The sequence below is a fragment of the Giraffa tippelskirchi genome, chromosome Y (assembly GCF_054371585.1).
Source record: "Giraffa tippelskirchi isolate mGirTip1 chromosome Y, T2T-mGirTip1v1.2.pri, whole genome shotgun sequence".
NCBI classification, from domain to species: domain Eukaryota; kingdom Metazoa; phylum Chordata; class Mammalia; order Artiodactyla; family Giraffidae; genus Giraffa; species Giraffa tippelskirchi.
Window position 1 is genome coordinate 9,686,642 of NC_137290.1, and position 25,441 is coordinate 9,712,082.

Consider the following 25,441-nt stretch of genomic DNA (forward strand, 5'->3'; position numbering starts at 1 on the left):
TCAACAGTAATGGCACTCCAGGGGCTTCTCTTGAGAATGGAGTTGGTAATGTTGAGTGAGGCAGGAGGGTCAGCTGAAACACTTCCCACACAGCTGGCACTGGTAAGGCCTCTCCTGAGCGTGAATCCTGTAGTGCTGGATGAGGTGCGACCTTTGACGCAACCTTCTGCCACAGTCGCAACACTGACGGGCTCTTTTTCCAACGTAGTCGTGCTGCCGCTTATATCCAATCAAATACATCTTGTCTCGGGGTAACTCACATGGCAGGGCTCTTGCTGCTTCGTGGGCTTTGAGATGCTGGAGACGATGCACAGCCTGGATGAAAGCTTTGCCGCATTCGAGACGCTCATGGCAGTCCTGCCTCTGAACGCTCATGCGGCCGTAGACATCTGCACGCTGGGTCAAGGACTTCCCATCCCAGTGAGTCTTCTGATGCCTGCTGAGGCGCGGCATGAGGTAGAAGGCCTCTCCACACCGTTTACATACAAAGGGCATCTTCCCCGTGTGGATTTGCTGGTGCTTCTCCCGGCCTCCTCGGGTACTGAAGTCTCTCCCACAAAATTCACATCTGTAGTGTTTGTTCTCTTCGAGGAAAAACGAGTTGTGGGCCAGGCAGGACCTGGTGCAGACTCCAAGAGTACTGTGCTCCCGGGGACCCTTTCCTAGCAGACTCTCCGATGCTTTCTTACGTTCTGAGCTTTTCTCTAGTTGATCACCCTCGTGGCTTCCTTCCTGAGCGAGGGTCTTGGGGTCACTCATTTTTATGGGACTCAAAACTTGTGCCGGCTTGACCTGGTGTGACTCCAGTGGATCATCAGCACAAGACTCTCTCGTGTGGGCACACAAGGAGTCACCTGCCTCCAAATCCTTTATTCCTGCCCCCGAGGATGATGTCTCTACAGGCAGGCTTTGCTCTGGAGTTAGATCTTTGGTTTCAGATTGGTCCTCACAACCTAAAAGAAATGTAAAAGGTCCTCTACTATTTTTTACTCAGAGAAAAACATCATTATAGTAGAAATAGAAGAAAGAGACCGAACATCACAAACACATTAATTAGTACAGAGGTTTGAGAGTTGTCTGGGGATGTAAGGAGAGAGTGGGAGAAGGATGCAGAAGACAGCAACCAAGGATAGGTGAAGGTGAGGCAGAAAAGACCATCTAGGAGGACTGAACATTGACAAAGATGCCAGAGGCACTGACAAGAGAATGAGAAGGAAACCAGAGAAAGACGGGGGACTGGGGTTTGGCTGCAACTTTCACACCATGCTTGGTACATCATTGCTGTTTGTAGGAACTAGTATAACTGTGGCCATAAATGGATTCTATTATCAGGTCAATCCAGGAGATACCGTACGATGCAAGTCAGCTTTCACTCTTGTAGGACTCTTCAGATCCCTTAACCAGCATCTCAGATCTCAAAGAGGGGAAATGTAAGAGGTAGCATTTCTTGAACTGATCTTGTTAGGCAACACTTTTTGTTTTTTTGTGTTTTTTTTTGTAAAGAACCCCTATTATCATAATTCTGTAGGACTATTGGGGAAACACTGGAGTACCCCGGTCAACACCTTCTCACTCAGAATAAAGCAAGAGTACTCCAACTCTTTTCTTGGCTCCCAATCTCTCATTTTACTCATTCAATTCAACATTTATTAAACGCTGATTCTGAGCAAAGCGTTATCCACCTGGATGTTCATAAGTCTGTATAGAGACTTATCCTCCAAACGGGGAGAGGGGGGACGGGAAGGGAAGGGAGGGGTCCTCGAGGGGGAAGGAGGGTTTTCTAGGGCGGGAGTCCTTGAGGAGGCCAAAGGTGTGTCTGAAAGGGAAGGCCCGTGGGGTCCTCGAAGGGGAGGGCAGCGGTCCGAGAGGACGGGGAGGGTCCTCAGGGACCAAGGAACGCGTTCTTGGGGGTGAGAGCAGAGAGGCCATAAAAAGGGAGGGTCTGTGGGGTCCTGGGACGGGGAGGAAGGTGCGACGCGGGAGGAGGAGGGCGGGTGGAAGGCCTTCCGGCCGGGGAAGCATTGGCAGGAAGCCGGGGCGTGAGCAACAGGGAGGCCGCCGCGTCCTCCTCAGAGCTGACTTGGCCCGCGCGGCCTCCCGCACCCCTTCCCCTCAGGGCCGCTACTTCGCGCCTCCCTTTCCGTCGACTTCCCCGCGAAGAGGAGCGTCTGCCCCGGCGGCCCTGAGGGGACGCCCGCACCTCCCTGCCCGCGAGCCGGGCCCTCACCCCCAGGGCCTCTCCCTCGCGTCCGGGCCCTGGCCGCCGCGCGCTCACCTCGCAGACGGACACCCTCGCCTGACCGAACCTCTGCACCTCGGTCTTGCAGCGCAAACCCGCCAGGCAGGCGCTACCAGCGGTCTGCGCATGCGCCCTGTGGGACGGCCGGTGCAGAAAGCGCCGCGCAGAAAACGCAGGCCGCTTCTGGCCGGCTCCGCTGGGCGGGCCCGCGAGGACCACCTGGCCTAGAGAGGGCTGGGAGGGGCCGGAGGACTACTTCCTTTAGATGCTTTACGAGTTTTGGCAGTGGTTAGCACGTGGTTTAAACCGGTTTCAAAATAAACAGTATGCAGTGAAAAGCCTTCTCACTTTGTGTGTGCCACCGACCAAATTCTCATGCTATAAAACCACGGAACACTCAGGTGACCGGTGCAATTATTTGAATACGTATGATTATTAAACTGAATAATTATGCAACTGTGAATAATTATGAAAGCGTGAACATGTTTTCAGTGTCCTTCCACAGTGTCTTTGTGTATATGAAAATAGAGATACATGCGTATATACATATGTGCGTTATACACACATATGTCGTTATCATTGATACGTATTGTACATATCTATACTATAAATTCGGTAGATATTTACCTGTAATAGATATAAAGTTTAAAATATAAAATATATTTTCTAAATAAGAACTGTGACGATGTAACACAACCTATAATGTGACACAGTGTGGTACATACTGTAGCTTAAAATGTGTACTTAACTAATATAAGTACTTCCTTGATAGCAATATAAGGCTTCCCCGGAAGCTCAGTTGGTAAAGAATCCGCCTGCGATGCCGGAGAGTCTGGTTCGATTCCTGGGTCAGGAAGATCCGCTGCAGGAGGGATAGGCTACCCACTGCAATGTTCTTGGGATTCCCTTGTGACTCAGCTGGTGAAAAATCCACCCTCAACGCAGGCAGACCTGGGTTCGATCCCTGGGTAGGGAAGCTCCCCTGGAGACGGGAACACCTATCCACTCCAGTATTCATACCTGGAGAATTTCATGGACTGTCGAGTCCATGGGGTCTCAAAGAGTCAGACACGACTGACCAACTATAACAAGTATATCATGATGCCACGCAGATTCATATTATATGTAACTATATGTCTGTACAAATAGAGTAGAAACATTTTTAGTTTGCAAAAATACTCATAGTCTCGTTTCCTACCTTTTTTATACAAAAGGTGGCAGACTGTACCCATTGTTCTATGCCTTCATTTTTTCCTATCTCAGAGACCTTTTCATATCAGTACAAAGAGAATTTGCCTACTGTTTCTGAACAGCTGTTTGAATTCTGTTGTACTGTTGTTGTGACTTGATTTATTTACCCCATCCCTGACTACTGGGTGGCTGAGTTGTTTTCAGCCCTTTGCTACCAGTATTCTGTGCAAAACTATGAGCTTCAGCAGTTCTGCTGCTGTGTAAACCTTCTGGGAAGATAAATCCCCTGAAGTGGAATTGTTGAGCCACAGTGCACATGTGTGTGTCATTTTGACAGAGATTTCTAAGCTGCCTTCCATAGACGCTTGCCTATCAGACCCCCACCAGCCTGTGTGAGCAAACCTGCATTCTCAGTGTTATAGGATGCTTTTTCAGGTTTTCCAAAACTAGGGTCGAGAAATTTTTCAGGAGCAAGGTAGAATATGTTTTCCTGTGTTGAGGAGCCATTTGTATTTAACTAAAGAACATTTATCAGGGCCTCGAGATACGTAGGGAAAGTATAGTGAAAGGTGCAATAAGTATTTTAGTCATTGTGATGTTGATTATGGTGATGATGGCATAATGGTTAATATTCTTGACACTGGTCTTATACCTGTGACAAAAACTAACTCAAAGTGGATCAGACACCCAAATGCAACACCAAAACTAGAAAACTCCAGGAAGAGAACTTAAGAGAAAACCTATGACCTGAGATTTGGTGATGGCATTTTAGGTATACACGTGCAGCTCACAAACCCCTGGTGTGGGGGATTCCCCAGAAGTGCCCTTCTATGTATTGTATCTGAAAACCTGCAATTTGGAGGTCATTCAAGCTCTCTGAGCCTCAGTCTGTCCTTCTAGACTAAAAGGACAGCAAGTTACTAAATGTAAGGATTAAAATATGTAGAGGTGGATAATGTTTTCTTCCACGTGCTGAGGGTCGCTGGGTGCGTCTGAAAATGAATCAACAAAGACACATTAACTGGAGACAAGCTTACAACTTATTTTAATATGTTTTAAGTGACGCAGGAGCCTTCCTAAGGAAATGAAGACCTAAAGAAACAGACCTGAGTATTTCAAACTAGGTTTGATGAGGTGGGGACAGTTGTGGAAGAATATGATCGGTTAAGGAATAAGAGGTGAGTGTAATAAGCTGGCAGAAACTTAGCAAGGCCTGTGTGTTAGGCTTCCTCTTGGAAGTGTTCCTCACCCTTTGGAGATAAGAATGCTCCTTTCCTCCTGCTATAGGCAGGGTACCTCTCCCATGATGGGATTATGGCTTGTTTCATGGAAGAAGGGGGAAGGGGAAGAGAGTGAACCTCTTCCTTCCACTGTTTTCTCAAACTGCTTCACCTTCAATATGCCAGGTGCCATATTTTGGGGTGAGGTATCCTGAACCCAATCACATGTCAAATGATTAAAGTGGTGTCTGAGATCCATACAGGCAGTTTATATCTGTTGGCTTCAATTTTATTAGACGACTCTTGACAGTCCCTTAGACTGCAAGGAGATCAAAGCAGTCAATCCTAAAGGAAATCAACTCTGAATATTGATTGGAAGGACTGACATTCCAGCTGAAGCTCCAATACTATGGCCACCTGATGTGAAGAGCGGACTCCTTGGGAAAGACCTGAGGCTGGGAAAGACTGAAGGCAAGAGAAGAAGGAGGTGGCAGAGGATGAGATGTTTGGATGGCATCACCGACTCAATGGACGTGGGTGTGAGCAAACTTTGGGAGATGGCGAAGGAGAGGGAAGCCTGGCGTGCTGCATCCGTGGGATAGCAAAGAAGTGGACGTGACTCGGTGACGAACAACAACAGCAACCCAAAAAGTAAGAAATAACAGTGGTTGAGGGAGGAATGGAGATAAGGGGGAAGCAACAAGGACGTTCCCAACAGGGATCGCTGATTCCGGATTAGAAGTCAGTGAGGAGTTAACACAGCTTGGGGTCCAGAGGAAAAATAGGTCAACAACCCAGCTTGGAGGGTCCCAGGGAGTCATGCACTAAATGTCAGACTTGATGCAAAGCTCTCTGTTGTGTACATTTCCATCTAATTAAAGAAGCAGACATTTTTCTCAGAATCCACATGAAACATCCAGAGGTCAGGAGACTCCCACCTCTAAGTCACACACATACCTTAAGTGCACGTCAACTTCTTGGAAATTCATATCTTGTTCTGGATCTTGTTTTTCTCCCTTGTTCTTATTTTCTAGGCTGAAGGTTACTCACGAATATTTTCTTATGTGTGGGTGTCTTGTCCAGGGTGCCTGCCAGGGGCACCACACGAAGTCAAGTGTGAAAAAGCTGTATGTTCAACATATGGTTGTTGAGGGGAAGGATGCAGGGAAGGGATGGTTAGGGAGCGTGGGACAGACATGTACACATGGCTGTATTTAAAACAGAGAACCAACAAGGACCTGTTGTGGAGCACAGGGAACTCTGCTCAGTGTTCAGTGGCAGCCTGGATGTGAGGGGAGTTTGGGGGAGAACGGACACGTGTGTATCTGTGGCTGAGTCCCTTTGCTGTCTGCCTGAAACTATCACGGCATTGTTAACTGGCTATAGAAAATAAAAAGTTAAAAACTTCATGTTCAATTTATTAGCAGCACCTCTTAAGAGATCATAAGTAGGAGGTTACATTGTCTTAAGTGGTTTTCTATCTCCTTATGTTAAAATCCGAGCAGCGAGAGTAGATAAAGGGATTATATATTCATACATATTAAGATGTCACAATATGTAATCATATAAAAGCAATTTATGCACATTTGAATCTTGATTTTCGTTTGCTGAAAGAAAATATTATTAAGATAAAAAGGAAAATCATCCCCCTGAACATGGTATTACCCCCGTGGTTCTTGCTCCCATGCAAATATTTTACTCAGTCATCATACCTTTATACAACTTAAAAAAAAAAAAAACAACTTTTTGTTTGTATTGAGGTATAGCCAGTTAACAATGTTGTGATAGTTTCAGGTAAACAGTGAAGGGACTCAGCCATATGTATATATTTATCCATTCTCCCCCAAATTCCCCTCCCATCCAGGCTGCCAGGGAACATTGAGCAACGTTTCCTGTGCTATACAGTAGGACTTTGTTGGTTATCCATAAGTTTATCCATAAGAACAAACCGTAAGTTTGTTCTCTAAGTCTGAGAGACTTTCTGTGGTGTAACTTCATTTATATTTCATTTTAGATTCCACATATGAGGGATGCCATATGATATTTCTCCTTCTCTGTCTGATTTACTTCACTCGTTATGACAATCTCTAGGTCCATCCATGTTGCTGCAAATGGCATTATTTCATTCTTTTTAATGGCTAATATTCCATTGTACTGTGTACAACTCTTATTGTATGTGTATATTTTATGCTTTGCACAATTTATTATGTTGTCTCTTTTAAATTAGTATCCCTAAGATCTAATAAGAGTACATCCTGAGAAATGCCGGGCTGGATGAAGTACAAGCTGGAATCCAGATTTCTGGGAGAAATATCAATAACCTCACATATGCAGATGACACCACCCTTATGGCAGAATGTGAAAAAGAACTAAAGAGCTTCTTGATGAAAGTGAAAGAGGAGAGTGGAAAAGTTGGCTTAAAGCTCAACATTCAGAAAACAAAGATCATGGCATCCGGTCCCATCACTTCATGGGAAATAGATGGGGAAACAGTGGAAACAGTGTCAGACGTTATTTTGGGGGGTTCCAAAATCACTGCAGATGGTGCCTGCAACCATGAAATTAAAAGGCACTTACTCCTTGCAAGGAAATTTACGACCAACCGAGACAGCATATTTAAAAGCAGAGACATTATTTTGCCAGCAAAGGTCCATCTAGTCAAGGCTATGGTTTTTCCAGTAGTCACATATGGATGCGAGAGTTGCAGGGGGAAGAAACCTGAGTGCTGAAGAATTGATGCTTCTGAACTGTGCTGTTGGAAAAGACTCTTGAGAGTCCCTTGGCCTGCAAGAAGATCCAACCAGTCCATCCTAAAGGACATCAGTGCTGGGTGTTCATTGGACTGAACAGTCTCTCTGTATAGAGACTCTATAATCAGGCTATAAATGTACAAAAGGAGAGTTTGGGGAATTTCATCTGGGAACAGAAAAAGATCAGGCAGGGGAAGGCATTAGGGCTCAGCAAGCAGTGAAATGGGCGGCAATCTTATTCTGAGCAGACACTGACTATGGAAGTACACAGTCCTGGGGAGCAGCAATATAGGGTTCTACTAGGAGTATCTATGAGAGATGAAGCTGGATGTGACTTTTGGACCAGACTGGGACAGATTTAAATGTTTTGCTAGAAGTCTGGATTTTCTTTTCGGAGTGGTAAGAACCTGATGTGTGCTTTGTAACGTCAACTCCCTGAGGGCTGGAAAGAGCAGTGGTATCACACCAAGGTTTTTGCTTGTCTCAGTGACAGAGGAAAGACCTCTGATTTCTAGCTGTCAGGGGAAAGGCACAAATGAATGCAGGGGCTTGAACATTAGAGGATACGGAAACTGGCCTCCCTGGAGCTGAGCAGGAGAGGAAGAGATGAGCTTCAGAGAGGAGATAAAAGAAGTACTGAGTGAGCATGATGTGGCGTGACCACACGAGCCCCTAAGGTGAAAGCACCTACCGGCCCTCTGCCTAAGCTGAGTGGGCTCTGAGGACCAGCTCCCAGCCCCTGCTCACTGACCAGGGTTGTCTCCCCAAGATCCCGGTCTCACGGCTCACCTTGACATGTCACTGCACTCCCGTCTTCCTCCCTAGCATGTGACCCCTCCTCTTCCAGCTGTGAGATAATGTCAGGTTTAGGGAACTGGTACCCTGTTGAAGAAGGAGACTTATAACTTGGGGGTTCTGTCCTGTACCCTCAGGAACTCCCAGCCTGGTTTCTAAAGGCTCTGAGATAACAGGCAAGTGCAAATTTACACACAAGAAAAATAAAGCCTGTTTCCAAAGATTCTGCCACTAGGGACATATGCCAATGTCTGGAAACAATTTTGGTCATCATGGCTTACCGAGGGAGACCAGGTTCCTGTAATTTTCCAGCATCACCTTCCGGTAGAGCTTCCTCTGAGAAGCACTGAGGTTAGGGTAATTCCTCTGGACTGAAGTCCACAGCCACATCCTCGAAAGTCACCAATTCCTGAAATACCAGATATACTCCTAAATGATTGAAATCCGGAATTATCCCAAAGAGGGGGAAAGGTATCTGATAAGAGGGGACTGACCATGAAGCACACCTTCAGACAAGCAGAAAGACTCTAATCCAAAGGTTTCAGGGACCTACAAGGGTTTCTTTCCTTTAAGTCCTTCTCATTAAAATGTTTTCTTCTCTGCAATCACCCTCTTGTTTCTTTCAGTCTTCTAACTTTATAGAGGCTTTCAATGGCTAAGTCAAAGATCTCTCTTGGGAAACGTCACACTGCACTTGAAAATATGTGGGTTATTTTCCAATATCTTTTGCTATTAACTTCTATCATAATTCCACAGTGATAGGAGAACAGAGTGTATATGATTTCAATACCTTCAGGCCATGAAACTTTTGCACTTTATGTTCCTGGATATGTTCCAGGGTCTCCTAGTTTATAGTCTATGGGAACTTGAACACAATTTGGATTCTCTTGTTGTGTGAAAACTATATAAATCTGAAGTTATGTCCAATTGGTTCATACTGCTTTTCAGATCTACTATAGACTTCTACCTTTATTCATTCCATTAATTTTTTGAGTTTGATATTGGAAGTCCACCTAAAAATTGTAATTTATCTACTTAAAAATAATTCTAATTTATAGTAGAACTTCCCCCATAGCTCCCTCATAGCTCAGTTGGTAAAGAATCTCCCTGCAATGCAGGGGACTTGGGTTTGATTCCTGGGTCGGGAAGACCCCTGGAGAAGGAAATGGCAACCCACTCCAGTATACTTGCCTGGAGAATCCCATGGACAGAGGAGCCTGGCAGGCTACAGTCCATGCAGTCACAAGAACTGGACTTGACTTAGCGACTAAACCACCAACCACCACATAGTGGAACTGTATGTAACTTTTTTCTGAACTCTCCAAGCCTCCTGTAAATGTGTTATCATAGTTTCATAATTTAAAACATAAAAAAGAAAGAGAATAAATAAGTATATCTTTCTTTTGTCTTGAAGTCTGAGAGAAGTGGGAATATTTCTAAGACAGCTCCTGCTGCGAATTTCTAGAGATCTGTGTGGGAGGAGAAAGTTCCTTTTAAGTTCCTTAATAAAGAGAGAAAAATGCAAATAAAAGCTGAGCAGTATACCCCAATCCCAGGAAAAAGAGACAGTTGGGTTTACGTTCTGGTTCTCTCTTACAAGCTCTGTGAGTGTGGATAGGTTAAGCCTCAGTGACTCATCCACAAAACACAAACAGCTCATAAATATGCAGAGATGGCCAATCTTATAATAAGAAAATGCATTTCAAAATGACAAAGTATGACTTTATACTCATTCAACTGTCAAAAATTAAGACGTTGGACAATACCAAATACTGTCGAGAAGGGGGACTCTTGGTGGTGGTGGTGTAGGACTGATGTTGAAGCTGAAACTCCAATACTTTGGCCACCTCATGCCTACGAAATCTTATTTTAAGTTCCTCGTGCAGAGTTTTCTGACTTTACAGATTGTTATTAGATTACTATTTTAGATTGACCTGCTCAATGCACTTTGATAGATTGTCTTCTCTAACTGGAATAGACGATCGTCTCCCAAGTCTATTTCACTTGCGATTTTATTTGATTCTCTTCTGGGGTAGAGGTCTGTATTTGAAACATTCAACCTAAATAATGGAATCAATAAGAAACATGTTTAAACTTACAAATCTTAATAAACTCTGGACTTGAAGACAGATTATTAAGATCCTAGCCCTTGAAAAAATGAAGTATATTGTTTACAAGTTAAAACCACCAACTTTGGGTGTCCATCCAAAGATCAGCTAAAAAAAAACATCATCAGCTTCTAAGAAAAGCATACCTTTCCATGACTTATGTGGCCAAGGAACATCAAAAAGGAAAAGAAAAAGAAAAAAACGAAACAGCAAACAATGTAATCTCAGAGGTCTGCACAAAGGATAGCAAATAGCAGCAGAGAGTGGCATTTTACCTTAAGAGAAACTGAGGCTAGAGTATGAATATTTTTCCCTTTCCTTTTCTTGGCGAGTGGTAGTTGCTATTCTGTGGTGGGAATGTTTTCCATCAGATTCCCTAAAAGCAGAGCCCATGTTTGCTACTCACAGGACTCAATGGTGAGGGTTTTCCAGGAGAAATGGAATGAGGGAAGCAAGATATAGCAGAGGGAAAACAAAATCTAAGGTCAAGCAGAGACCAAGTTGCACCAGGCTTTATCTCACTTTGTATTAAGGCATTTGCTTCCATGTCACTCAGTCAAAATTTCACCCATAGATGTGGGATTTTCACCTCTTGGATGAGGAGGCTTTCATGTGACCAAAGGCAATTTTCCAGAACAGGGAACCTTTCACAAAGATTAGTGGCCAGGATTTATGGAGTTGAGGGGTGCCTAGTGAAAGGGACCTGAGTGGTGCACTATAATAGGTATAGTCTGGTGCGGTCTTCCCAGCAGACCACACTGCCTCTCGTTTTTACCACTGGTCTTCCTACTTATTGTATGCCTGTATCCGAGGTTACCTCTGACCCTTGGGCCACTAAAATTTGCCATGAAGCAACCCACACCCATATATTATAGGAGTTGGAAAGTGTCAGTTGCTCAATGGTGTCCGATCTTGGCGACCCCATGGACTGGACCCCACCAGGCTCCTCCGTCCGTGAAATTTTCCAGCCAAGAATACCGGAATGGGTAGACAGTTCCTTTGTCAGCGGATCTTGACAAAGGCACTGAACCTGGGTCTCCCACGTTGCAGGCAGGTATCTTACTGTCTGAGCCGTGCACATCAAGTACAATGAGAATACCATGCATGTATTCCACTGACTAGCCGCCATACTCAAAGTCCAAGGTCCGGGGTCCAATTATCCTATCGAATGGTTCCTTTAATGGCTGCTACTAGTAATCCAGGTTCTAAAGTCAAAGTGAAAGCTGCTCAGGTGTGTCTGAGTCTTTGCGACTCCACGGACTCAGCCGCCCATGGAATCCTTTAGGCCGGAATACTGGTGTGGGTAACCTATCCCTTCTCCAGCGGATCTTCCTCATCCAGGAATTGAACCGGGGTCTCCTGCATTGCAGGCGGATTCTGTACCAACTGAGCTACCAGAGAAGCCCAATCCGGGCAGTAAGGTCAACCTCTAAACTGCATGCCCTATTACAAAGTGATGTGCACAGAATTAGATACGTACGAATAAGAAGGCTTCTAAGGAGCAAAATAGCCAAGTGGTTGGTATTGAAAATATCTATATATGAAAGAGTTGAGAGGTTCCAGGGAGATGTCTTGATTACGAAGCTTGCAGGAAAAGGAAAAAAAAAATGGAAGACAGACCTTGCAGGCCCACATTCATTCCATAATTCAGCTCCAACAGCTGAAATCGTTATCTATTGCATACACTATCCTCTGAGGCAGAAAAGGTTAAAGCTTAGAGTTTGGCAACTGCTAATCTGATCCAATTGCTCATCTAATCCACAGACTGGGAGCTGACTGTGGCTCAGATCATGAACTCCTTATTGCCAAATTCAGACTGAAATTGAAGACAATGGAGAAAACAAGAAATCATTCAGGTATGACCTAAATCAAATCCCTTATAACTATACAGTGGAAGTGAGAAATAGATTTAAGGGACTAGATCTGACAGACAGACTGCCTGATGAACTATGGATGGAGGTTCGTGACATTGTACAGGAGACAGCGATGAAGACCATCCCCATGGAAAGAAATGCAAAACAACAAAATGGCTGTCTGAGGAGGCCTTAAAAACAGCTGCGAAAAGAAGGGAAGTCAAAAGCAAAGGAGAAAAGGAAAGATATACCCATGTGAATGCAGAGCTCCAAAGAATAGCAAGGAGAGATAAGAAAGCTTTCCTCAGTGATCAATGCAAAGACATGGAGGAAAACAACAGAATGGGAAAGGCTAGAGACCTCTTCAAGAAAATTAGAGATACCAAGGGAACATTTCATGCAAAGATGGGCTCCATAAAGGACAGAAATGGTAGGGACCTAACAGAAGCAGAAGATAGTAAGAAGAGGTGGCAAGAATACACAGAAGAACTGTACAAAAAAGATCTTCACGACCCAGATAATCACAATGGTGTGATCACTCACCTAGAGCCAGACATCCTGGAAGGTGGAATAAGTGGGCCTTAGGAAGCATCACTACGAACAAAGGTAGTGGAGGTGATGGAATTCCAGTGGAGCTATTTCAAATCTTGGGAGATGATGCTGTGAAAGTGCTGCACTCAATATGCCAGCAAATTCGGAAAAACTCTGCAGTGGCCACAGGACTGGAAAAAGTCAGTTTTCACGCCAATCCCAAAGAAAGGCAATGCCAAAGAAAGTTCAAACTACTGCACAATTGCACTCATCTCACACGCTAGTAAAGTAATGCTCAAAATTCTCCAAGCCAGGCTTCAGCAATACGTGAACCATGAACTTCCAGATGTTGAAGCTGGTTTTAGAAAAGGCAGAGGAACCAGAGATCAAATTGCCAACATCCGTTGTATCATCCAAACAGCAAGACAGGTCAAGAAAAACATCTATTTCTGCTTTCTTGACTATGCCAAAGCCTTTGACTGTTTTTCCATGACAAGTTCTAACAGCTGCTTCCTGACCTGCATACAGGTTTCTCAAGAGGCAGGTCGGCTGGTCTGGTACACCCATCTCTTTCAGAATTTTCCACAGTTCTTTGTGATCCACATAGTCCAAGGCTTTGGCATACTCAACAAAGCAGACAGGTGTTTTTCTCGAACTCTCTTGTTTTATCGATGATCCAACGCATGTTGGCAATTTGATCTCTGGCTCCTCTGACTTTTCTAAAACCAGCTTCAACATCTGCAAGTTCACGGTTCACTTATTGCTGAAGCCTGACTTGGAGAATTTTGAGCATTACTCTTCTAGCGTGTGAGATGAGTGCAATTGTGCAGTAGTCTGAGCATTCTTTGGCCTTGCCTTTCTCTGGGACTGGAATGAAAACTGACCTTTCCCGGCTCCTCATGAATAGTATGAAAAGGCAAAAGATAGGACGCTGGAAGATGAACTCCCCAGGTCACTAAGTTCGTAACGCTGTCCAGGAGGCAGTGATGACAACCATCCACAAGAAGAACTGCAAAGAGGCAAAAGGTTGTCTGAGAAGGCCTTTCAAATAGCTGAACAAAGAAGGGAAGTGAGAAGCACTGGAGAAAAGGAAAGATGTATCCACCCGAATGCAGAGTTCCAAAGCATGGCAAGGAGACAGCAGATAGCCTTCTTAAGCATTCAGTGCAAAGAAATACAGGAAAACAATACACTGAGGAAGACTAGAGGTCTCTTCAAGAAAATTAGACATACCAAGGGAATATTTCATGCAAAGAGGGGCACAATCATGGACAAAAATGGTATGGACCTAACGGAAGCAGAAGATACTAAGAAGAGGTGGCAAGAATACATAGAAGAACTACTGACAATGACCGAGATAACCACGATGGTGTGCTCACTCACCTGGAGCCAGACTTCCTGGACTGACAAGTCAACTGGGCCTTAGGAAGCACCAGTATGAACAAAGCTAGTGCAGGTGATGGAATTTCGGCTGAACTATTTCAAATCCTAAATGATGAGGCTGTGAGAGTGCTGTACTCCATATGCCAGCAAATTTGGAAAACTCAGCAGTGGCCACAGTACTGGAAAAGGCCAGTTTTCATTCCTATCCCAAAGAAACACCACGTCAAAGAATGTTCAGACTACCAACAGTTGCACTCATCTCACACATCAGGCAAAGGAAGGCTCAAAGTCTCCAAGTCTTCAACAGTAAGTGAAACGAGAACCTCCAGATGCTCAAGCGGGACTTCGAAAAGGCAGAGGAACCAGAGAGCAAATTGCCAACATCCGATGGATCACAAAAAAGCACGAGAATTCCAGAAAAACACGTACTTCTGCTTCACTGAGTACGCTAGAGCCTTGGCCTGTGTGAATCACACCAAGCTGTGGAAAATTCTTAAGGAAACGCTAATACCAGAACACCTTACCTGCCGCCTGAGAGATCTGTATGCAGCTCAGGAAGCAACAGTTAGAATAGGGCGTGGAACAATGGACTGGTTCCGAATAGGGGGAAAGGAGTACGTCAAGTCTGTATAGTGCCACTTTGATTTTTTAAGTTATATGCACAGTACATCATACAAAAGGCCGGATTCGATGAAGCACAACCTGGAATCAAGATGGCCGGGAGAAATATCGCTAACCTCAGATATGCAGATGACACTACCCTTTGGCAGAAAGCGAGGTGGAACTGAAGAGTCTGGCCTGACGAGAGTGACAGTGGGCAGTGAAAAATCTGGCTTAGAACTCAACATTCAAAACACTAAGATCATGGCAACCGGTCTCATCACTTCAGGGTGAATAGAAAGGTAAACAGTGGAAACACGGACACGTTTTACTTTCCTCAACTCCAACATCACTCCAGATGCTGAATGCAGCCATGGGATTCAAACACCCTTGCTCCTTGGAAGAAAACCTATAACACAGCTAGACAGCATATTAAAAAACAGAGACATTAAACTACTGACAAAGGCCCATCCAGTCAAAGCTATGGCTTTTCACATAGTCATGGACGGACGTGAGAACCGGACCATAAAGAAAGCTGAGTGCCAAAGAATTGATGTTTCTGAACTGTGGTGTTGGAGAAGACTCTTGAGAGTCCCCAGGAATGCAAGATCAGCCAGGCAGTCCTAAAGAAAATCAGTCCTGAATGTTCATTGGAAGACTGATGCTGAAGCTCCAACTGTTGGCTACCTGATGCGAAGAACTGGCTCACTGGAAAAGACGCTAACCCTGGGAAAGCCTGAAGGCAGGAGGAGAAGGGGATGAGAGAGGATAACATGGTTGGATGGCATCACTGACTCAACGCACATGAGTCTGAGCAAGCCGGGGGGAGCTGGTGATGAATAAGGAAGCTTGGTGTCCACGGGGTCACAAGGAGTCGGACACGACTGAGTGACTCAACCGAACTGAACTGAATAATGCTTACGAGAACAGTCCACTATAGCTGAGTCCTGGCTCCAGCTCTATTAAGTATTCTAAGTGTTGGAACAAGTCTGATATAGCAAGTCTCCAGCAAGTTCCACACAACCCCCCAAATATCTGCTGAATTTCTAAGTGGTGACACTGCATGTAGTCTAGTCTAGTGCGTAGGCAACGGCAACCCACTCCAGTACTCTTGCCTGGAAAATCCCATGGACGGAGCATGGTGGGGGTCGCCAAGAGTTGGGCACGACTGAGCGACTTCCCTTTCACTTTTCACTTTCATTCATTGGAGAAGGTAATGGCAACCCACTCCGGTGCTCTTGCCTGGAGACTCAGGGACTGGGGAGCCTGGTCGGCTGCCGTCTGTGGGGTCGCACAGAGTCAGACACGACTGAAGCGACTTAGCAGCAGCAGTATGCTGAGGCATTAAGATTGTAAAAGCTCACTGAGGCCAGCGACCACATTTCTTTATTAAATTTGGAAATACGTCCCCAAGGCCTGCAGGCATGTCTGAAGCAGCTCCCACCACCTCAAAAAGCCAGCTTGTAGCTCATAGATCTCCCCTTCGTTCTCCTTTCCAACTCCCTCCATCATATCACCAACCTGTAGCCTTCTCTGTCCTTGGCCTGGGAAAGATTCTCTGTTCTTGCAGTCCTCACTGTCTTCCACGAGTCCCCATTTACCGTCCACATTTTGGGCTGCCTGCTGACTGACCGAAAACCTTTGAGGAATGGAAATTAGAGGTTGCAGACAGGCCTGCAGTGAAATTTATTAAGTTCCATAGAGGGAACCTGCACTTCATTTTAGCTAGGCTGAGTGTTAGTAGTGATTTGAATCCTATTGACCTGATCATCTGGGAGATCAGCATTTTCTCTCCAAAACTGGCACTAAAGGCTTCTATATGGCTTCACTTTGAGTGTCCGTCTTCTCCAAGGCCTACTCTACCTGTAGTGTGACCTCCAATTATTCTCAGTTGAGTATGCCTTGGGCCTGATGTGCTGCAGTAGAGAGTCTTTCGGGCGTGGCTAAGGTGGACGGTGGAGAGGTCTTGCTAGCAGAGTTTCTCGAGCTGGTAGAGGACTTGAAGTCTATACTCTTTGTCAATACTGGGGACATGCCCCTGGCATGGCTGCAGGTGTTAATGGTGAGCTTGTGTGGAGCTGTGGTTTTGCTGCTCATAGAGGCCCTTGTTGGGGTTGAGGACCATGCACCTCTCCATGGGTTGGGGCCCTTCAGTCTCGACTAGATTGTATTCCTGTTTTGTTTTTGCTTTTTTTTTTTTTTCCAGATATGTAGTTTGGAAGCTAGAATGGTGACCTCTTTGGGGGTCCCAGGAATCCAGAGGACTGGAGAGAAGAGTGGCGGCCACAGACAATAGACTCTGCCATGGAGAAGATGACACCAGCAAGCCCACCTGGCCAACTGTGTGGGGGACAGGCCCAGGCGGCTCCAACAGTTTGGGTGGCCTTGTGCCAGTACTCTTGCCTGGAAAATCCCACGGACGGAGGAGCCTGGTAGGCTACAGTCCACGGGGTCGCTGAGAGTCGGACACGACTGAGCAACTTCACTTTCACTTTTCCCCTTCATGCACTGGAGAAGGAAATGGCAACCCACTCCAGTATTCTTGCCTGGGGAATCCCAGGGATGGCGGAGTTTGGTGGGCTGCGGTCTATGGGGTCACACAGAGTCGGACACGACTGAAGCGACTTAGCAGCAGTAGCAGTAGTGATCCTCTAGGCTGCCTCATGGCTGCTGAAGCCTACTGTCTTGGTGAGGGGAGGTTTAAGGAGGCATGGTGACCATGACATCACAACAATGTGATTTCACTAAAGCAACAGGCAACAATGCCTTGGGCACTACCATTTGCCACCTAGGATTTAGAAAGAGATGTATGGGAAGGATAAAAGGAGAGGACTGTATCTTTTTCACGAGGACAGACTGCATTCCTGATGTGCTTATCTTCTTCTACCACTTCCTGTGGATTATGCTCATTCTGATATTTCATAGGCCAACTTGACCCATGAAATAAGAATACGTTCTAGCCCAGCTGAGTCTCTAAAGAGGCACTGAAAGCTCTTAGGGAGCATTAGGAATCTTTAAGGATTTTCAGTTGATGGGAAAGAGAGTTCTTAGCCATTTTCCATTCCCTGAAAACACATGTAAGAAAAGGACACCTCTTCTGGAACTGACTTCTTTTCAAGAGAAAGTGCAGGTACTGGTTTGCTAGGGTTGCCATAACAAAGTGCCCCACACCAGGCAGCTTCAATAAATGTTTTCTCAAACTCCTGGGGATCGAGTCAGTAATCAAAGGGTCAGCACATTTGTCTTCTTCCGGCGTCTCTTTTGGATTGAGACTGGCCATTGTTTGCCTTTGTCTTCACATAGTGATGTCTCTGTGTTGTTTGTGACTGATCTCCTTTTCTTATACAGTACCAGTCGTATTAACCCAACCACCTATATAGAGGCCCTATTTCCAGAAAGGGTCAGAAAGAAATTATAATTTATGCAGTACGACTACATATAAAATACAGAGAGTTAGAGCTTCAACTTACACACTTTGAGAGAATACAGTTTATTCCATGATATGGATTTTTGTTCTTTCCACTTGGTACTGCCGTATCTGTCTCCCAGAGTTCAACCTACGAAGTAGGTCTCCACAACACAGAAAACAACTGGTTAAGAAAAACGGATTGTCCAGGGGTAATACAGATGAAGACAAAATTCAGAATTTATAACCAATCTAGAAATCCTCTCCTCAAAGACACAAGGGAAGGAAAACATTCTATTTTTGAGTAAGTATTAAACCATAATATGACACACACATAAGAAGCAAATTGCTGAACGATGGAAAAGATAAAAGATATACTCTATATATGTATCCTAGCAAATCAGTTCATGACAACGTTTTCAAAATAATAAGGAGTCCTCAAGGAAGACCAGATGACAAACTTTGTCACACTTTGTCCTAAATTCACCCGGTAACTGCGGGAGCTCTCAATGTCTGCTAACGTGCCTTACACAGAAGAAAAAACTGCTCATATTTTTATGACTGCATGTGGTTTTGAAATGAGGCATTCTCTCAAGAGAGTCTGTTAACCTCCATAGACTTGAGAGATAAGGTGTTACTGTAACCTAACACCCCTGTACCCAACATCCTTGGCCCAAGCAATACCGAAACATTAGAATTTAAAGCCGAGATATGTTTTGTTGCAGAGCCGTGCATGGAGATGGGTGGCATATGCCTTTAAAAACCTCAATCTACCTACAGAAACAAAAGACCGACATATGGAAAAGTATAAAGCACTGATGAAAGAAATCAAACAGGACACAAATAGATGGCGAAATATACTGTGTTCATGGATCAGAAGAATCAATATGGTGAAAAGGAGTATACCACCCAAAGCAATCTATAGATTCAACGCAATACCTATCAAGCTACCAGTGGTATTTTTCAGAGAACTAGAACAAATAAGTTCACAATTTGTATGGAAATACAAAAAACAAAAAACAAAAAAACAAACCTCGAATAGCCAAAGCAATCTTGAGAAAGAAGAATGGACCTGGAGGAATCAACCTCTCTGACTCCAGGCTGTTCTACAAAGCAACAGTCATCAAGACAGTATGGTACTGGCACAGAGATAAGTCCACGCACCTATGGACACTTTATCTTTGACAGAGGAGGCAAGAATATACAATGAAGACCAGACAATCTCTTTCAGAAGTGGTGCTGGGAAAACTGGTCAACCACTTGTAAAAGAATGAAACTAGAACACTTTCTAACACGGTACACACACACACACACAAAACTCAAAATGGATTAAAGATCTAAACGTAAGACCACAAACTATAAAACTCCTACAGAAAAACATAGGCAAAACACTCTCTGACACAAATCACAGCACGATCCTCTATGACCCCCCTCCCAGAGTAAACAAATGGGACCTAATTAAACTTAAAAGCTTTTGCACAACGAAGGGGACTAGAACCAAGGGGAAAAGCCTGCCTTCAGAATGGCAGAAACTAATAGCAAGCAAAGCAACTGACAAAGAATTAATCTCAAAAATACACAAGCAACGCCTGCAGCTCAATTCCAGAAAAATAAGCGAGCCGATCAAAAAATGGGCCAAAGAACTAAGCAGACATTTCTCCAAAGAAGACATACAGATGGCTAACAAACACATGAAAGATGCTCAACATCACTCATTATTGGAGAAATGCAAATGAAAACCACAATCAGGTACGATCTCACACCGGTCAGAATGGCTGCTATACAAAAGTCTACAAACAATACACGCTGGCGAGGGTACGGAGAAAAACGAACCCTCTTACACTGTCGTTGGGAATGCAAACTTGTACAGTCACTATGGAGAACAACGGGAGTTCAGTTCAGTTCAGTCACTCAGTCGTGTCCGTCTCTTTGCGACCCCATGAATCGCAGCACTCCAGGCTTCCCTGTCCATCACCAACTCCCGGAGTTTACCCAAACCCATGTCCATCGAGTCGGTGATGCCATCCAACCATTTCATCCTCTGTTGTCCCCTTCTCATCCTGTCCCCAATCCTTCCCAGCACCAGGGTCTTTGCAAATGAATCAACCCTTCGCATGAGGTGGCCAAAGTATTGAAGTTTCAGCTTCAACATCAGTCCTTCCAATGAACACCCAGGACTGATCTCCTTTAGGATGGACTGGTTGGATCTCCTTGCAGTCCAAGGGACTCTCGAGAGTCTTCTCCAACACCACAGTTCAAAAGCATCAATTCTTCGGTGCTCAGCTTTCTTCACCGTCCAACTCTCACATCCATACATGACCACTGGAAAAACCATAGCCTTGTCTAGATGGACCTTTGTTGGCAAAGTAGTATCTCTGCTTTTTTTTTTTTAAATACATTTATTTATTTTACTTGGGGGCTAATTACTTTACAATATTGTAATGGTGTTTGCCATACATTGACATGAATCAGCCATGGGTTTACACGTGTTCCCCATCCTGAACCCCCCTCCCACCTCCCTCCCCATCCCACCCCTCTGGGTCATCCCATTGCCCCAGCCTCGAGCATTTGCCTCATGCGTTGAACCTGGAATGGTGTTCTGTTTCACATATGATAATATACATGTCTCAATGCTATTCTCCCAGAACGTCCCAACCTCACCTTCTCCCTCAGAGTCCATAAGACTGTTCTATCTCTGCTTTTAAATATGCTATCTAGGTTGGTCATAACCTTCCTTCCAAGGAGTAAGCGTCTTTTAATTTCATGGCTGCAGGCACCATCAGCAGTGATTTTGGAGCCCAGAAAAATACAGTCTGATGCTGTTTCCACAGTTGCCCCATCCATTTCCCATGAAGTGATGGGACCAGATGCCATGATCTTAGTTTTATGAACGTTGAGATTTCAGCCAACTTTTCCACTCTCCTCTTTCACTTTCATCAAGAGGCTCTTTAGTTCTTCTTCACTTTCTGCCATAAGGGTGGTGCCATCTGCATATCTGAGGTGATTGATATTTCTCCCGGCAATCTTGATTTCAGCTTGCATTTCTTCCAGCCCAGCACTTCTCATGATGTACGCTGCATGTAAGTTAAATAAGCAGGGTGGCAATATATAGCCTTGACATACTCCTTTTCCTATTTGGAAACAGTCTGTGGTACCATGTCCAGTTCTAACTGTTGCTTCCTGACCTGCATACAAATTTCTCAAGAGACAGGTCAGATGGTCTGGTATTCCCATCTCTTTCAGAATTTTCCACAGTTTATTGTAATCCACAGAGTCAAAGGCTTTGGCATACTCAATAAAGCAGATAGGTGTTTTTCTCGAACTCTCTTGCTTTTTCGATGACCCAGCAGATGTTGGCAATTTGAGCTCTAGTTCCTCTGCCTTTTCTAAATCCAGCTTGAACTTCTGGAAGTTCACGGTTCACGTATTTCTGAAGCCTGGCTTGGAGAATTTTGAGCATTACTTTACTAGCGTGTGAGATGAGTGCAACTGTGCAGTAGTCTGAGCATTTTTTGGCATTGCCTTTCTTTGGCATTGGAACGAAAACTGACCTTTTCCAGTCCTGTGGACACTGCTGAGTTTTCCAGATTTGCTGGCATATCGAGTGCAGCACTTTCACAGCATCATCTTTCAGGATTTGAAACAGCTCCACTGGAATTCCATCACCTCCACTAGCTTTGTTCGTAGTGATGCTTTCTAAGGCCCACTTGACTTCACATTCCAGGATGTCTGGCTCTGGGTGAGTGATCACACCATCGTGATTATCTGGGTCGTGAAGATCTGTTTTGTACAGTTCTTCTGTGTATTCTTGCCACCTCTTCTTACTATCTTCTGCTTCTGTTAGGTCCACACCATTTCTGTCCTTGATCGAGCCCGTCTCTGCATGAAATGTTCCCTTGGTACCTATAATTTACTTGAAGAGATCTCTAGTCTTTTCCATTCTGTTGTTTTCCTCTATTTCTTTGCACTGATCACTGAGGAAGGCTTTCTTATCTCTCCTTGAACAACGTGAAGATTTCTTAAAAAACTGGAAATAGAACTGCCATACGACCCGGCAATCCCACTGCTGGACATACACACTGAGGAAACCATAACTGAAAGGGACTCGTGTACCCCAATGTTCACCGCAGCACTGTTTACAATAGCTAGCACATGGAAGCAACCTAGATGTCCATCGGCAGATGAACAGAGAAGAAAGCTGTGATCCATACACCCAACGGAATATTACTCAGCCATTAAAAAGAATGCCTTAGAATCAGTTCTAATGAGGTGGATGAAACTGGAGCCTATTACACAGAGCAAAGCAAGCCAGAAAGATAAAACACAAATACATCACATTAACGCATATATATGGACTTTAGAAAGATGATAACGACGACCCTATATGCGAGACAGCAGAAGAGACACAGATGCAAAGAACAGACTGCTGGACTCTGCGGAAAAAGGCGAAGGTGGGATGATGTGAGAGAATAGCATTGAAACACGTATATAATGTGAAATAGATCGCCAGACCAGGTTCGATGCATGAGACAGGGTGCTCAAGGATGGTGCACTGGGATGAATGACCCTGAGGGATGGGATGGGGAGGCAGGTGGGATGGAGGGTCAGGATGGGGAATGCATGTACACCCAGGGCTGTTTCATGTGAATATATGGCAAAAGCCACCACAATATTGTAAAGTAATTAGCCTCCAATTAATACAAATTTTAAAAAAGAGGTAAAAAAGCAAGCTTAGAAAATATTTTAACAGAGTGATAATAAAAACACAGTATATCAGAATTCATGAGATGCATGTCTACAAGTGCTCATAATTTTAAATGCTTGTATTAAAAAAGAATAAAAGCCTAAACCAATGAAAAAAAAAAAACAACAACAAAAAACAGAACTACCTCAAAGCTTTCAGCACAGACTACATTTAGGAAAGGTGAGGAAGGGTTGTGATTAGCTGTTGCAAACTTCTTGCTGTCCCATCTTGTGTTCTCGAGGTAAGGTGGTGGTCAGCTAACTGTGTTCCTGTAATCCTCGAGGGAAGCAAATATTATTCCCGATTCCCTATTTCCTGAAAGAAAAGGTAAGGGGACGGGGTCCGTTACGACTGCAGGGGCCCCAGGCACTGGGGAGATGAACACGCACCCCCAGAGAGGATTCCCTCGGGTTCACACAAAAAACACGGATGCAAGTCAGCATCCTTGATCTCAAACAATGTGCCTGGTCATCAGACTCTGTTAAATAAGGACTGAAAGTGAGGTCGCTCAGTCATGTCCAACTCTTCTGCTACCTCATGGACTGTAGCCCACCAGGCCACTCTGTCCATTGGATTTCCCAGGCAAGAAAACTGCAGTGGGTTGCCATTTCCTTCCCCAGGGGATCTTCCCGACCCAGGGAAAGAAACCTGGGCCTCCAAGATTGCACGCAGACTCTTTACTATCTGAGCCACCAAGGAAGCCCTTAATGACAACACCTTTTTTAGGGGCTCAGCATGCTTCCGCTGCATAACTCCATGCCTGTCATTTTAGATTTCTGTTACCCAGAAAAGACATGAGTTCTTGATTATTTTAGGGGAAATTTTCAGTTAACTGTGGCTCTGGGAAAACCAAGGAGTGTGAAAGGAGAACAGTGCTGACAGGCTGACCTTTCTGCCTGGGGGTGGGAGTGTCTTCGTGGTTACAAAACTGAGTGGCCCTCTTGCTCCTCTGGGGAAGAATTCAGCCAAAGTCCTGGGTCAGAACACAGGGTGGGGCTGGGAGAAGATCTCTACCTAGAGTGAGGAAACCCCATCCTTGCCCAGGACAACCTTTCAGATATCGGTCACAGCCACTGCCCCTTCCACTTCCATGGGCAGAAACGGCTTTGAGCTTGGCCCTTCTAAAAGGCAGAGATCCCACAGGCAAGGCTTCTAACCTGCAAAAGGAACTTCAGCGCCTCTCTTTTCTGCCATGTGATTAAAAAATACCCTGTCCTTGTTGATTAGCTAGTCTGATACCTCTTTGCGCAAAGGGCAACCACAAAAAAGTCCTTTCTCTCTCTCATCTTGCAAAAGCAAGCAGCTGGCTTTGTAGAGTGGTTACTCCCCTGAAAGAGTCCCATTGGAACTCTTCTCCAAATTAAAAAACAAACAAACAAACAACAACAAAAAAAACAGGAGTATGCAATCCGAAAACTTTCCGGGCTTGACGCACTCTTGGGGGGGTTTCACTTAGAAACTAAAACGTTTTAATTTCTAAAGGATATGGATGGTTTACTGGGGCAGTGGGGAGGGAGAGGAAAGGCCATGGAAAATTCCATTTGTCCTAAAATTTGGGAGTATATACTCACCTGTAGTCTCAAAAAGAAGTGAATTTCTTAAAGGTCAACATTGCAAAAGCGACCCCACCCAACTAGCCCACTTACATCAGACTTAGGTTGCTGTCTTGTACATTAAAACAGGACTTTTGAAGAGAAGGCTGGAAATGACTTATATGACACAGGTAAGTGGAGTCACGGTCCTGAAGCGAGCTCCCTTAGCCTCTGCTCTGGGATCTCTAGCTAGAAAGGCCATCTTTCGATCTGAGGATTCAGATTCTGTGTATAAGCTGCACTCCTAACTAAAGATCACTTGGAGGTCACCAAGCACTCTCCAAAACACCCGTCACTTAATAAACTCGTAAGTGAAAGCACACCTTTGAAAAGATGCTCAACTGCAGAGTCTGACATGAAGTCGATTCTTCAAGACCGAAATCATCCTCAGGTGGCTCTGGATTTCAACCTCTGTGAAGTTCCTCTGACTGACTTACTGTTTCAGAATCATCCTTTGCATAAACGTGCCACCACACTCAGAGGATCCTAGAGAAACTTCCTTCAGACACCAGTCAGAGGAAAAGCTCAGCTTCATTTGATCAACTGGAGTGTTTTCTATTTACGGGGGAAACATGAGCTCTTTGAAAGCACTCATATGTTTTTCCCTTTTCCCTCTGACTGCCAGCAAGCTCGGGGCCAAAATGGAAGACTGACTTTGCTAATTCTGAAGGCCAAAATAGTTATTTCTGTATGCAAAGTTTCTCCAGATCTCTCACTATTCTATTTTCATCTTTCTTTTTTTTTCAAATAAAGTTATTTATTTTAGTTGGGGGCTAATTACTTTACAATATTGTAGTAGTTTTTGCCATACATTGACATTTTCATCTTTCTCACTGTCTTTGATATCCATTTTGTCAGTATATCTGAAATCCTTTCCGGAAGCAGTGAAAAAACCCACAACCAAATGAACAATCTACTTCAGAAAGAGAAGAATAGTATAAATGTATCATTCATAGGAACACTGCCATCTGGGACCCAAGAATTCCACAAACTTCATGGAATAAATGCTACTCCTGTTGCTTTCTACAG

General features: G+C 44.6%; 1 pseudogene across 1 annotated transcript in view; it reads right to left on the reverse strand.

The window, feature by feature from the left end:
- Nucleotides 1–25,441, reverse strand: part of LOC145537680 (zinc finger imprinted 2-like) — a 57,419-nt pseudogene continuing 31,978 nt past the window's right edge. Inside the window, exons 5-6 of the transcript XR_014076411.1 lie at nucleotides 8,190–8,282; nucleotides 1–953 (exon numbers count right to left, since the gene is read on the reverse strand). The product of XR_014076411.1 is annotated as a zinc finger imprinted 2-like (transcript). The remainder of the gene's footprint in view (nucleotides 954–8,189; nucleotides 8,283–25,441) is intronic.